The sequence below is a fragment of the Papio anubis genome, chromosome X (assembly GCF_008728515.1).
Source record: "Papio anubis isolate 15944 chromosome X, Panubis1.0, whole genome shotgun sequence".
Lineage (NCBI taxonomy): Eukaryota > Metazoa > Chordata > Mammalia > Primates > Cercopithecidae > Papio > Papio anubis.
The window spans coordinates 133463093-133478528 of record NC_044996.1 but is presented as its reverse complement, the minus strand read 5'-3'; the positions used below and the strand labels follow the sequence as shown (position 1 = coordinate 133478528).

Below are 15436 nucleotides of genomic sequence, written 5' to 3'. Positions count from 1 at the left end.
AAGATTGGAAGTGTGGAATGACAGGAAATTAGTTTAAAAACATAAATCCACTGTGTGTCAAGTAAGGATGGTACTTTATGCAATAAAACCTCCTTAAGTAAACATCTGATGGAAGGAATAAAATGTTACTTGCACATAAATCTTTTTTATTAACAGCAAGGTTGTGTGTATAAGTGAACACTAATGTCCCCAAGGGAAGAGGAAATAGAAGTAGAGATTATAGCCAATAAGATGAGGGCAGAACTGTTTCACCATTTATCACAAATTGGTCCAAAGTTGTTTAACCAAACCTAAAGAAAGATAGATGGCCATCTGGATGGGGGTTTACATAACTGAGTGAAGCTAATACTTAATCAATAACAACTTTCTCCAAGGGTTCTGTGTGCCTTAAAAATCTAATGTAATTCAGACATGAATAGAAAGTGTTTCCTGCCCTCTTCCTTTTTTATTTCCCTAGCTTAACCGAAAATGGAACAAAGAAAAAAATACACAGATTAGATGGAGCTAGCCAGGAATTGGATTTTGTGATTACAACTCTACATCTTTTATACAGAGCTAGTAACATTGCAATGGGTAGAATTTTCTGGAGTAGTGTGACCTGAAGGCAATTGGCCAAGGAAGTATCTCACTTTCCCTTGAAATGAGTTTTCTAGCAATTTATAGAATTTCACAAATGTGTTCCCTTTTACAGGTGTTAATAATGAGGTATAATATAAATAAATAAGTGAAAGGAATAACAAATGAAGAATTAAACATGCTTGAGCCCAAGTGTTATACACTGCTGGAGTTCAGAACATGTGGAGTGGAGGTATATGACATCAGCGTGCCTGGGGTCAGATGATAGTAGCTATCTCCTGGGACTGGCATGCACATAAAATGAAAACAGTGCTTGGCACAAGAACCCAGGAAGTTTTAGCCATTTATCATTGTTGTGATAGTGTTTTCTTTGTTTCTGTTTTTGTTGTATTTTGTTTTGTTTATTTTATTTTTTGAAGATATGGTCTCATTCTGTCGTCTAGGCTGGAGTGCAGTGGCACAAACATGGCTCACTGCAGCCTTGACCTCCTGGGCTCAAGCAGTCCTCCTACCTCAGCCTCCCGAGTAGCTGGGACCACAGTCGACTGCCACCATGCCCAGCTAATGTTTTGTTTTAAATCATAGAAAGCTTAGGACTTCTAGGAGGATAGAGTGGGAGGAGAATCATTCTAAAGACAAACTTGGCACAGTATCAAAATCTCAGTCATGCTGAGGAGGGGCACTGAAGAGAAAAGTGGTGACTATCACTTGAATTTTTTTCTAGTTTAACTTCATAATCTGCATTTAGTTCTTAATTCCAGATTGCCAGTCCCTAAATATAAAAATCAAGATCTGTGACGAGTCCGAGGTTTTTTTTTCCCTTTACTTGTAAGCTAACAAGGTAGCTTGCCACAGTTTCATGGATATTGGCAGAAGACACCATACCTGTGTTAGAGACAAAGGACAGTTTATTATCCATAGCAAAACAGCCTCCAGAGTATCAGAATTTGTGTCAATTTCTTGAGCCCCCATTTCCACAGGGCAACATGAAGAGGCCCAGATAGATGCCAGACATGCAGTGGTTCCCACTACAGGTAAGGAACTCTGAGCTTAAAGAACTCAAAACTTCTATAATGGGCAATAATCACATCTACCCTTTGCTCCAAAGGGAGGCACTATCTCTGTCTTCCCAGGCTGTAAAGCAAACCAGCCCTCTGCTTGGGAGGCACTATATTTTAGAATTTTATTCCGTGTATCAATATTTTTTAAAAATTAGTCCAGAACAAAGTCAGTGAGGGCCTCTGCTCAGAGGATGTATTGAAATACAAGAGACCCATGGAGAATTACCTCCCAACATAACATTTGAAAACTATGTTTACGTTAGAAGATACAAAAGTATGCAAATAAACATTGCTTTGATATTTTAAATTCTTTTATTTTTTATTTTTGATGTGACAAAATATAACACAAAAGGGAAAGTGAGTGGCTATGGCACACTGAAGACTCCAGAGCATATGTGGCATTACAAGGATGTTGACGGAACAGGTCTGGTGGTGATTCTGGAGGTTATGACACTGGTGGCAACATCAGGATGCCTGGTAATGTATCACCAGAACTTAGTGGAAACAGCTCTTGCATGGCTGCTGGGGGCACTGAAGAAGTGCTTCCATGCATATATGCAGACCTGAGAGGGATAAATGACAGATACTGTGAAGAGACTAACAGTAACTAGTTGAGAGCTTTTGGAGACACTTCTGAAGGCTCCTAGAAGTAACCAGGAACCGCTCTATAAAAACTGTGGGCCTCTAATAATTGGAGGAATTGAGATCCAACAGAATGCAGGTTAGGTTGAGAATGGCTTTTGTGGCCAGGTGTGGTGGCTCACTCCAGTAATTCCAGCACTTTGGAAGGCCAAGGCAGAAGGATTGCTCAAGCCTAGGAATTGGAGGCCAGTCTGGGCAACATAGTGAGACCCTGTCTCTACAAAAAGTAAAAATATTAGCCAAGTGTGATGGCATGTGCCTGTGGTCCCAGCTACTCCAAAGGCTGAGGTGGAAGGATTGCTTGAGCCCAGAGGGTCGAGGCTATAGTGAGCTATGATTGCACTACTGCACTCCAGCCTGGATGACAGAGTGAGACCCTGTCTCGAAAAGAGAGAGAGAGAGAATGACTTTTGCTACTCCTGATTTAAAAGACTATTTCTGTGGAGTGTAGGGGTGTGTATGTGTATGTGTGTGTAAATGGAAATTTGGTAAGAAAAAATAAATGAAGTGGTGAGACCCAACCCCAACAAAATCGATTCATTTATGTCTATAAATTTTGTGTTTCTGATTCAGATTTTGTCAGTGATCTGTACTTATCAGTTACCCATTGCAGTGCTCCCAAAGTGTGTTTTGGGTAGCCCCCAGGATGTACTTCAGATACTCCACCAAAGAGGAAACCTTTGGCCAAACACATTTTGAAAATGCTGCTTATTACATCGTCCCTTTGGGGATTTATACTTCACAATAGCCTATTAAATACTCTTATGGTTTCCTTTCCTTTAGGATGCTCTTGAACTTGGTTTAAACTTGTCTTTCTTAAATGCACCTGAATATAGAACCCTATTTTTGTATAACAGTCATAAAAATCTAAAAAACACTAATGTTTTAGAGAGCACATTGTGGAAAATGTTTTATGGAAATTTTATAATATGACTGCCACAATTCAAGTGCTAATAAATAATAAAGGAAAATTTCAGACTCTTTAAGAGCTTTTCAGTGATACCCATTGCTTTACTTCTTGCTTGTATTCAAGGTCAATTAGAAACTCAGCATTTTTTAACCCTGGCACTGCATTGTATTCATCACTAGCAAAAGAGTCTAGTCCACCAGACATGCTTTAGAATTTCTGATATTGACACTGGTAGTCAATGCAATATTTTAATAAGCCACAGTTATCATATTGAGTAGATATGATTCTGGTGAAAGGCACACTCACTTGGCATTTCTTAGTTCTTGAACAGCCCTTATTGAGAATAAGTTTCCAATTTTCAACATGTTTATGGAATATTAAAACTTGCTTACAAAACAGCCATTTGTGAATTTGCTGAGCATTCAGGACACAAGGTAGGTGACCATTGGATAAGAATGTCTTTTTCTTGGGTCCATGTGGAGTTTTTATTACTTTGTCATTGTTGCCAGGTAAAATATTAAGAATGTGGTTAAGAATTGGATAACAACCTTGGTTTCCAGCTTTAGAAGCCTGTGTCGGTTGATAGGAAGATTTATTGGTGTTTCTCATTATGTTAAGTGGAAGATAAATTAGTTTTTTATCTCTTGTTTTCACAAATCATATATCAAAATGTATACGTGAAAGCTTCTCCTTTTGCAGTTATCTCTTTAGAAAAACAAGAAGTGTGATAAGACCAAGTTGTTGGTGTTGGTTGGAGGTATTCTGGTAGGAATTTTCACATATTCACACTGATTTTGTCATAAATTTCACAGTGGCTAAAATTGTGATGTGGGCAAAGGTTGTTTGCTTTTTTTTTCCCAAGTCATGTCGTCTCTTTCTGTTTCATTATGCATTCAAGTCAGGGAGATCAGGAACATTTGTGTTTCAATTCTGGATCCACTATGGGAATTTATTGTGAGCCACAGTTTCTTCTTTTGCAGAGAGGAATATACTTATGTCATAGGATGTTAGATGTGTTAAATGAAATGCCAACTATGAAGGACCCAGTACAGTTCCTGGTATATAATGCATGCTCTTGACATGTTCACTTCTTACCCTTCTTACCCTTGCATGTCTTCCCTTCTGCACATTTAAAATCCTTACCATGTTACCCTTTGAGCTCCATGTAAGTCTCCCCCAATTCCATACTCCTGCATATTTCTTTATTCCCCTTATCCTTAATTGAATGGTTTCTGTCTTTTCCATCACTCTTTTCCACGGGTTCATCTTTGCTCTCTCCATCTCCATTGGCCTTTCTCTTGGTTCCATTATCTTTCTCCCTTGAGCTATGGACATTGGTCTCTCCTTCACTTCTTCACTAAAATCCTGGAACACGTCTATGCCAGCTGCTTCCATTTCTTTGTTTGTTAATCCTTGCTTAATCCTCAGCATCTGCCCTACAGCCTGCTGTTTCACCATAGCATGTCTCCTGAAGGTTACCAAGAAACCATTTTGCAGTATATATTGACCTCCCTGTCATTTTTCTAGACCTTTCTGCTGCATTTGAATCTTTTGACCCCACCTTGGATATGTCCTCTATCATCCATTGGCAATTCATCATCTAAGTCCTTTTGTTCACTTTATGACTACTGTTGTTCTGTAGGCTGTTCCATGCCTTCTTCCTCTTGCACTGCCTGTTTTACCCACAGGCTGTCCCTGGACTGTTGGCTCTCACCCATGCACTGCAGTTCAGTGGAATTAAATTATGTCTGCAGATGAATCTGACCAGCTGTTTTCCTCCACTTTCACATTATTATCACTTGAGGAGTGGCCCATGGGGAAGTGATCCTTTCTAACCAGATTGGCTGTGAGTCAAGTTTTGGCGCTGCTATTGCCCTCCTGACATTCAAGTTTTCAAACATGACCATGCCAGCAATCATGTACATAAGTGTATAAGGAGCTGGATACTGGCAAACTGAGACCAAATTGATAGAGACTGCCTTTGGGCACATAAGCAGGAGGCATGACAATATTGTCACAGTGTCTCCACCATGTTTTTGAGCCAAATCAAAAACAACGACTCTTGGAAGTCAGATGTAGCCATCCCATCGCCCACCCATTGTATGTCACACATAGCAAATTGAATCTTTTTCAATCAAGGTGTGGAGGGCCTCAATGTCTGATAAAGAGGACTAGCATGTATAGTGATACCAGGTGGTAGGAGGTATGGTTCCAAAGGGGCTAGTTGGCCCCAGGGAGAGGCCTGCATGGTGAATGATTGAACTCAGGACATATACCAAAGAGTTTTTTTTTTTTTTGCATTTGTTATTTAAATGAAATTTCTAGTTACTTCTAGTCTGCATAGAGCTATTGATTCGAAGAACTTTACCAACCCATCACCCTCCCGTCTATTTTTTTCTAGACCTAACTATAAAACACTATTAAAAATACATATATATAATATATGCACAAGTGTATACATATATTACAAGTATACACATAATACAATGGTATATACATTATATATATACGTGTATATATTTATATATACATATATGTGATATGTATGTATATAATATATATTACATACATATATACATGGTACATACATTACATATACTGTGTGTATAATATATGACATGCATATATATGTATATATAAATATGTATTAATATATTATATTAATATATAATATATTATATATTAATATAATATAATATATAATATATTAATTAATATATTATATATTATATACATATATATTAATATATATTTATATATAGAGAGAGAGAGTCTCATTCTGTTGCCCAGGCTGGAGTGCCCAGGCTGGAGTGCAGTGGTATGGTCATGGCTCACTGCAGACTCGACATGCCGGGCTCAAGCAGTCCTCCTGCCTCAGCCTCCGAAAATGCTAGGACTATGGACATGAGCCACCACACCCAGGCCTCAAATAAATATTTTGTATATAGAGTGTATAGTTGGTAAATTCAGGCCCTGAAGTCAACTTGAGTCTCAATTTGAGCACCTTTACTCAATGTAGAGCTTTGAGCAAGTTGATTAATTTAATGTCAGCCTCCTCATTGTAAAAGGATTAAATGAAGCAATGCTTATAAAGCAGTTAACACATGGCTTGGCTAGTGCCTCAGTAGTAGGTTTCCTCTTAGCTTAGTAGTTCCTTTATTCCAACAAAGCATTGGTGAATAGCCTGCCAGGATCAGGCTTACACATAAGGCCCCCATGTGGCCCAATTCTAAACATCTAAGCCCTAAAACCAAAAGTTAAGTGATTAGTAGTTGCCAGACACTCACTTGCACAGAAGACAGAAGACTCACTTTGGTGAACTTTACAAAAAATACAGATTTCCTGGCCCTACCCAGATTTGCCGGATAAGAACTTTCTGGGAGAAGGGGGCATGGAGGGAGTACTGTGATTCTGTGTGTTATCGGAGCCTCCAATGGCCTAGGTGATTCTTTTGTGCAGCTGATATTTTCACCACGAATATGAACCAATAGATGAGATTTTAAAACTCCATTACTTCCCACTTCATGAGTCCTATTCTAGTTTCTAGTTCTTGAATAGAGAAGAGAGGCACCGTTTAACTGGAGTAAATGGCCATTCTGAGTACAGACATTTGTGTATTCTGTTGGGTATTTCCATACCAGCTCCCTATTTAAAATTAATTCTTAAGCACTCTATGAGTGGACTGACCATACAAATCAGGGCACTGTTGAGAGTGAAGAGGAGGCTATTAATAATTACTCTGAAAGAGAAGACATAACCGAGGGCCGTCCCAAGTAAAACGGACTGTATGGTCATCCGTAAGACCCTGGCCTAAATCAAAGAAGGAGAGAGAGAAAAGTGGGAGAGGTCACATGGGAGTAGAAGGTTTGCCACATTTTGTCTTCTGTTTCTCTCTCCTCCTTCTCCCTGATGCTTTATTTAGTACTTGTATTAGTCTGTTCTCATGCTGCTATAAGGACATACCCAAGACTGGGTAATTTATATAGGAAAGAGGTTTCATTGACTCACAGTTCCACAGAGCTGGGGAGGCCTCTGGAAACTTACAATCATGGCAGAAGGGGAAGCAAACACGTCCTTCTTCACAAGGTGGCAGGAGAGAGAAGAATGAGAGCTGAGCGAAGGGGGAAGCCCTTGTAAAAACCATTAGATCTCATGAGAACTTACTATCATGAGGACAGCATGGGGGAAACTGCCCCCATGATTCAATTACCTCCACCGGGTCCCTCCCACAACACGTGAAAATTATGGGAACTACAATTCAAGATGAGATTTGGGTGGGGACACAGACAAACCATATCAGTCCTCAGTAGAACATACCAGTCTCACCTAGAGAGATTAGATTGGCAAAACCAGTATTGGGTGGAGTTGGAGTAGGGAGGGATCAATTTTGCAATGATCTGAGAACTAAATTGTGCTGTATGTGCAGCCTTTCAATTAAATCTGGACACACCAATTTATTAAATGCAGAGGTAGCAGGTATTTATACTTACACACCATATAATCAGCGATGAGCTGGGCTCTGAGACACAAGGATAAATAAGAGATTCCTTGCCTTCAGGGAGCTAACAGTATAGTAGGAGTTATAGGCAAGTGCACAGGCCATTCAAACACTGAGTGAGGAGAAGTAAGTACAGGATTCCTTCAGGAAGAAGTAATCCAAAAACCCATGTTGCACAACTTTTGGTGGCCCATTTTTACTTTTAAAATATAGTTTATAGTCCTAAATTCTTTGTTGCCTTACCGAATACTAAAGACATAAATGCTTTAATCTCCAAATTCTAAACCCTCCCACTCTATGCTCTTGTTCCCTGCTCACAAATCCAATTTTCCAAAGCCATTAATGCTGGGTGAAGATCGTTTTAAACAATTGACATGAGGATGTGACCCTCCTAGGGTGTATTTTACATTCAAATATGAGGTACCTTACTCCAAAGAATTTCAAAATGATATATTTGTAAGGTCAGATTTATCAAATAAAAATATAGAATGCCAAGTTAAATTTGAACTTCAGTTAAACAATGAATATTTTGCTCTTAGTAAAAGTATGTCCCATGCAATATTGGGGACATACTTATATTAAAAATTATTCATTGTTTATCTGAAATTTAAATATTTAAGTAGAAGTCCTACTCTATGACTAGAGTGCATAGTAAAGTTGCTGAGTGGTCATTGCAGGCCCAAGTGTGTGCGGTGGGTGGGAAGTCACCATAAGCTGTGTGGTTTCACTGAAGCTTTGGTGGAAGACAGTCAGTGGCTGGAGAGTTGGATGGAGTGAGCTGGGGATCAGAGGGAGATTTGGAAATGGAGGCAGACAACCATGGGCCATGTAAACATGGCAGGGAAGCTTGGTGAAGGCAGGACTTGGCTTTCTTCCTTTTGTGTTCCCAGAGATCTTACAATAGTCTTTGTATATGGGAGCTGTTCAAATATTTGGCGAATTAAATAGCTTCCTCTAAGGGGATATCTTCTGCCATTTCCTTCTGCATCATCTACCAGATAATTATTTATTTATTTATTTATTTATTTACTTATTTATTTCTAATTTATTTCCTCTCTGACTGCTGCACATGAAGTGCTTTCCTTCTTTAGCTTGCAAGTGGCCCATGGGGTTTGGCAAGAGAAACAGCATGAACAATAATGGACTGGTAAACTGTGTGGCCAGCCAAGCTAGGCAGAGGGCTTCCTTTTCACTTTAGGGCAGAGTGTGAGGGGAGGTGTGTGTGTGTGTGCATGCACACAACCAGTCAAGCTCTACAGAGGACGTTCTTTCAATGTTATATTTTAATGTAATGTTAATGGTCTAATGTTATGGCAGAGAGAGAAAGAGAAAGAGAGTGTGTGTATGTGTGTGTGTGTGTGTTGTGAGAGTGATAAAGAAGGGAGTGTGAGCACTGTGCTAAGGATAGATTGTTGTGTTGGCACTTTACAACACAAATCTTTTATTAGAACCTCCAAAGTACAGATTAATTTAAAATGAGCCAAAGTCAACCCTGGAGGTGAGAAATGAGCCAAGACCAGTGATGCAGCAGGTCGTTGAACATTTGCCATGGCTTGAGCAGAGAGGTGCACAAATACCACATAAAGATGATTATACTGAGCAGCACTCTTGGGTTTCTCCTACTGCACTTTGTGACAACTTTGGTTTGCAGCCTCCAGGAATGATGCCAACCACCTCCAGGGGTGTTAAGAAATATCTAAAACAAAATTAAAATAAATTCACTTTCATTTAAAATGCAATTATATTCTGTATAACACTTTTAGGAGCAGTGGGACTGGGTGTTAGAAAATCAGGGAAAGCAATGGGGCAGCAATGTTACGAATTGCAAAATTGGAAAAGAAGAAAACATGCCAAAAACTTATGAAGGATTGGACACTGCAGGGGAGAAGACAGAGACCAGGAGTGAAAACAGCCTCTAAATTTAGCTTTAAAACTTTTGGGGATTCATTTTTTTTTCTTGTACTGTCAGCAGTAGAATGATCTGCCCTTGTGGTATCTCATTTTGAGCATTTGTTTATTTGTTTGCTTAGGATTCATTCATTCATTTACTCAGTGTTTATTTTGTGTGCTAACTCTGTGCTAAGCACCAGGCTTATTAACACACAGGATGGGCTTTCAATGGATTATTTTAATGTGTTCGTATTGCCATCGTATCAGCATATGCTATCCTGGCCTGCCCTGGGAGCTGGAAAGAGGGTGCAGTGTCAGCAGGTGGAATTGAGTGAGCTCATCAAATGGCAGCCATTGAGAGCTGCATGTCCCTTCTGGGGTAGATGTGGCTGGTAACAGCTTTGAGGATGAAATAATATGTGCTGACCTCAAGGACAAATTAGGGCAAAGCAAGGAGAAGTGAGAGGATGAAATAGTCTCTCCTTTTACAAACCTAAATTTAATTGTAGCTAATAGTAGTTCATGCCTTTCTTGTGAGGAGACAGGTCTTGCAAGCTGCATAAGCGGGCAGTTACTGAAAATTTGGTGTAATTTTATTCATTTGTATAATACAACTTGAGTTTTAAGATTTTTTTTTAGGCATGAAAATTCATGCTTTTCCAACAGCAGAAGAACATGAAAAAATCAGTTAGTTTACATGCATAGCTGATAGTGTAATCAGTACTATTAAGCTGCTTTAGAAGTTTAATCATTGGTAATTATAAAAATAACTGAAAATTAAAGGACAGTACTTAGATTTCAGTACAGCATTTTATATCCACTATTCAGTATTAGACTTTTTATGCAGTATTGTACATTTATCCAGAGCCATTGCTCAATGCATATCTTTGAAAGTCCAATTAGAGTCTTAGAAAGAACATGGCTTTTTGTCAGAAAGACACCCAAATGCCAATTTTATCACTGCTGCTAATTCACTTGGACAAGTTACTTTCCTCTCTGAGCCTCAGTATTTTCGCCTGTAAATGAGGATAATAGTGCCAACATCATAGGGATGCTGTGAAGTTCAGTGATGTACATGTAGCTCTTGGCACATGGCAAGAGTTTAAAAATGTCAGCCACTTCCCAACCACCTGCCCCTCTGGCCTACCTCCCTCCACCTGTTCCTGTGCCAAGCGTTCAGGTGCTTTTCAAGAAGTACACAGACACTAAACCATGCCATCAGATTCTCTCTGTGGTTTTTGAATTATTGATGTTGTTTGTAATAGAAAGAGAGCTTAACTAGGACTGAGACATCTTGTGTTTAAAACAACTTAACATTTACAAACTATTTAATCTTAAATAAGTCACTTGGCCACTCTGAATTTCCATTTCCTTATCTGTAACATCAGCATTATCAAACCATACAGTGTTATCTGAGACTCAGATGATATTGTATGTGGAAAAACTTTGAAAACTCTCAAGCATTATAAAAGGCCAAGTTTGCTCAACAGTTTTATTGAGCACCTACTATATATCAGGTCTCATGCGCTCATGGAATTGACATTCTAATTGGGAGAGATCGGGATCAAATTAAAAGCTCTTTAAAAGTAGGGATTCAGGCCGGGCGCGGTGGCTCAAGCCTGTAATCCCAGCACTTTGGGAGGCCGAGACGGGCGGATCACGAAGTCAGGAGATCGAGACCATCCTGGCTAACACAATGAAACCCCGTCTCTACTAAAAAATACAAAAAACTAGCCGGGTGAGGTGGCGGGCGCCTGTAGTCCCAGCTACTCGGGAGGCTGAGGCAGGAGAATGGCGTAAACCCGGGAGGCGGAGCTTGCAGTGAGCTGAGATCCGGCCACTGCACTCCAGCCTGGGTGACAGAGCAAGACTCGGAATCAAAAAAAAAAAAAAGTAGGGATTCAGTCCTATTTATCTTTGAATTATTACTACTATCACAGTAAATTGACATATAGGGTTTCATAAATGTTTAATGAAATGGGAAGATAATTTATATAAAGGAAAAATAAAGAAATTTATACAATTGTAATGATTATGTTGTCAAATATTATGGGAGATTCATATGACAATAATAACCTCTAAATTCAATCTGTACCAAGAATCTGATTAGAAAAAAAAAAATACCTGATAAAACAAGATAGGTATAAATTAGAAAGCTGAAGGCCAATTTCTTGTCTTGTTCATGACTTAGGAAATACTGGGTCCTGTAAGCCTGCAGTTCCTAGCATATTACAGTGTTGATGGATGTTAATTTCTTTTGGATATTAGAACATGAATTACTCTACATCAGCCATTTTATTTAATCAGGGGTGATTTTGCTCCCAGGAGAAATTTGGCCAGTTCTGGAGATACTTTTGGATTGTCACAACTGACAAGGGAGTTGCTAGTGACGTCTAAAGGGTAAAGGATAAGGATGCAGCTAAACATCCTATAATGCACAGGACAGTCCCCATAGCAAAGTATTAGCCTGTCCAAATGTCAATACTGCTGAAGTTGAAAAGCCCTGATCTATACAATAGAAGAAAAAGAGTCTATATTTATTTTCTAACATTAATATATATTAGGACATTTTTATGCATAGTTGATAATAATAGACTGGATTTAATTGAATAAAAAAAATTTGAAAATGTGACTTTACACTTAAGAAATATATTTTTGCATTCTTTTCATATTGTATACATCTAAGTATAGAAATTTTTTTTTTTTTGGTATTTGTTTTGTAGCTGCATCAGAAATAGATGAGTTAACATGTTCAGACATGCTCCATTCATCCTGAACATGAATGAAATGTCTGCCAGAGAAGGATCATTTCCTGCCATATTTCATGTTGGCAATCAGACTTGGTCTGTTTTAGTAGTGTTCTTAGCATTTTGAACAAATATCTTCCATATTCACAGAGAGGAAGATTTATTAAAATATTTCCAATTAAACTCATTTCAATTCTTGGTGCCAACATATTCTATTTACTCTTGTATTATGTGACTTTCATACTTGACTATGCATTCAGAAAGAGAGGCTATGTTTAGATATTAATCCTGAGGATTTCTGGAAAATTTGTCATTAAAATATTTTCTACTACTCCTTTCTCTTTGATATTTGATCCAAAGATTTTTATCCACCCAGAGCTAGTTCATTTTCAAGAAGCTTTATGTTTTTTATCTTTTTGAAAATCCATTTTTGAGGAGGGGTAAGGAGTTGATACAACATTTCCAGAAGCTGATCTGAAAACTAAAATGTATCATTATGTGTTTTCTATAAGTATAATCCTTGGAATTGTTTTCCTAAATACATTTTTAAAAATGGTTTAAGAAGTGAAGCAACTATGTTTTAAATAAACTATTTTATGTTGCAATTCAGAAGCAGTTCAACAGGAATTGACAAATTTGAGTCAGAGCAGTGACCTGTTTTTGTAAATAAAATTTTATTGGTTCACAGTCATAGGCACTCATGTATGCATTGCCTATGGCTGCTTTTGTGCTACCACAACAGGGTTGAGTGGTTGCAACAGAGACTGCTTGCCCTCCAAAGCCAAAAATGTTTACTCTCTGGCCCTTTATTTTTATTTATTTATTTATTTATTTATTTATTTATTTATTTCTGAGATGCAGTTTCGATCTTGTTGCCCAGGCTGGAGGGCAATGGTGCCATCTCAGCTCACCTCAACCTCTGCTTCCCGGGTTCAAGCGATTCTCCTGCCTCAGCCTCCAGAGTAGCTGGGATTACAGGCATGTACCACCACACATGGCTAATTTTGTATTTTTAGTAGAGATAGGGTTTCTTCATGTTGGTCAGGCTGGTCTCGAACTCCTGACCTCAGGTGATCTGCGCCGCCCCCCTTGGCCTCCCAAAGCACTGGGATTACAGACATGAGCCACCATGCCCAGCCCTGTCTGGCCCTTTAAAAAAATTTTGCTATCACCAGCAGTATAAGAGTAGATCTTTAAAAATGTGATCTATAATCTTCTATGGTGTTGATAAAACTTTTCTTTAAACGTTGTGTCAGTATTATCTGTCATAATGTATAATTAAAATGTATACTCATTATTTAATCATTTGCATATTTGTACTTGAACATCCTAAAGTTAGTTTCATATCTCTTTATATCTAAACTATAAAATGTTTACAAATTGATAATTCTATATAATACAAAGTCATTAAAATTTTTTAAAATTACTCTTGTAAAAACTGTGCCTTCTCTCAGATAATATAGTCTAATAAACTTCAAATTCACTATAAATATTTGTATTAGTTAATCCTTTTTACACAGTTCTACTTTCCTTAAATACTCCCTTTAAAATTAGCAATGCAGTTATAAAATCTATAAAATCAGGAATGTTGAAGGGCTTAATTACAGTGTCTGTTTGAAGCGTTCTTTAGATAGTGGAATAATCATGCTTTAGAAAAGTATTTGCTCAATTACATGAAATAGTCTCTTTTGTGGTTCCATCTGCAGATGGAAAATGACTTATTTGTACATGTCATCATATATGAATTATTTGTTTATGCTATCAATTCATCACATTAAGTCAGAATCAAGGCCATTTCCCAGAATGAAATTGTACCTTCTTTCTTTAAGACAAGTATCACTTCTGTTCTCAGGTATCCATCATTTAGAAATTGGTCATTGGCAAGATTAGTCTCAGAAACACTTAGGGAGTTATCCCATCAGATTATCCTTGGCAAATGTTTAAAAGGGTTGGGGGAAAACAAGGGAAGAATAAAGAAACTCTGCTTGCTTAAAAACTGTAAATAAATCATTAACTTCAGGGAAATCTGGATGCTGAAGCTTGTCACAAAAATTCAGATGAGAGCATTAGTGTTTCTCCAAGGAAACTTCATTTCTGAAGCAGTTTGTATGGTATCTATTCTTTTCATGATGGTCAAGATTATGCAATTGCTTTTGTATTAGTGAGAGCATTCAACTTATGTAACAAATGTTGAGATTTAACACAGTAAAAATTATTTCTTACTCATGTCATTATCCAGTGAAGGGAGGGGGAAAGAGTTTCTTCTCCACACAGTCATGCGGCAACTCAGGATCTTTCAGTCTAGGTAGCAGCTAAGTATGGCCTGTGGGTTAAGTATGGTGTTTTAGTTAGTTCCAGCTGCTATAACAGAATCCCACAGACTGAGTGGCTTATAAGCAACAGTTATTTCTCACAGTTTTGGAGGCTAGAAGTCTGAAATCAGGGTGCCAGCATGGTTGGATTCTGGTGAGAGCTGAATTCCTGGCTCATAGACAGGTATCTTCTCCCTGTGTCCTCACAGGAAGAAATGAGGGTGATAGAGCTCTCCGAAGTCTCTTTCATAAGGAAACAAATCCCGTTCATGAAAGCTGAACCCTCATGACCTCATTGCCTTTCAAAGGCCTTACCTCCTAACACCATCACATTTGGGATTAGGATTCAATGTGGGTGGAGAGATAAACCTTCAGTTCATACATAACACGTGGTTTTGACTTTTATAATGTTTACAAAAACCAACAAACATTTTTGACCATGAAAATTATATGCAGTTCTAATTGCTGAGTTTACCATTGAAAGTTGTGCTGGAATACAGTCATGCTTATTTGTGTACTTATTGTCTATGGCTGCATTTGTGCTACAGTGGTAGAGTTGAGTGGTTGTGACAGAGACAATATGACCTACAAAGTCTAAATTTTTTCTATCTCACCCTTTCCAGAAAAAGTTTGGCAACCCCTATTCTAGAGGCTTGAACTTCTTGGAACTCTCAGGAGGTTTTAAGGGCAAACTAATAATATGTGGCTCTGCCTACACAGTTGGCTGGAACTCAAGCATGTATCCCTAGTGCCTATAAGGGAGGCCGGTAAATGCAGTCTAGTAAAGTGATGCAGATGAG

General features: G+C 38.3%; 1 protein-coding gene across 2 annotated transcripts in view; it reads left to right on the top strand.

Moving 5' to 3' along the window:
- LOC116271976 (FERM and PDZ domain-containing protein 4-like) overlaps positions 1–15436 on the top strand; it is a 488004-nt gene that overhangs the window by 88871 nt on the left and 383697 nt on the right. The gene's annotated exons all lie outside the window — the stretch shown is intronic.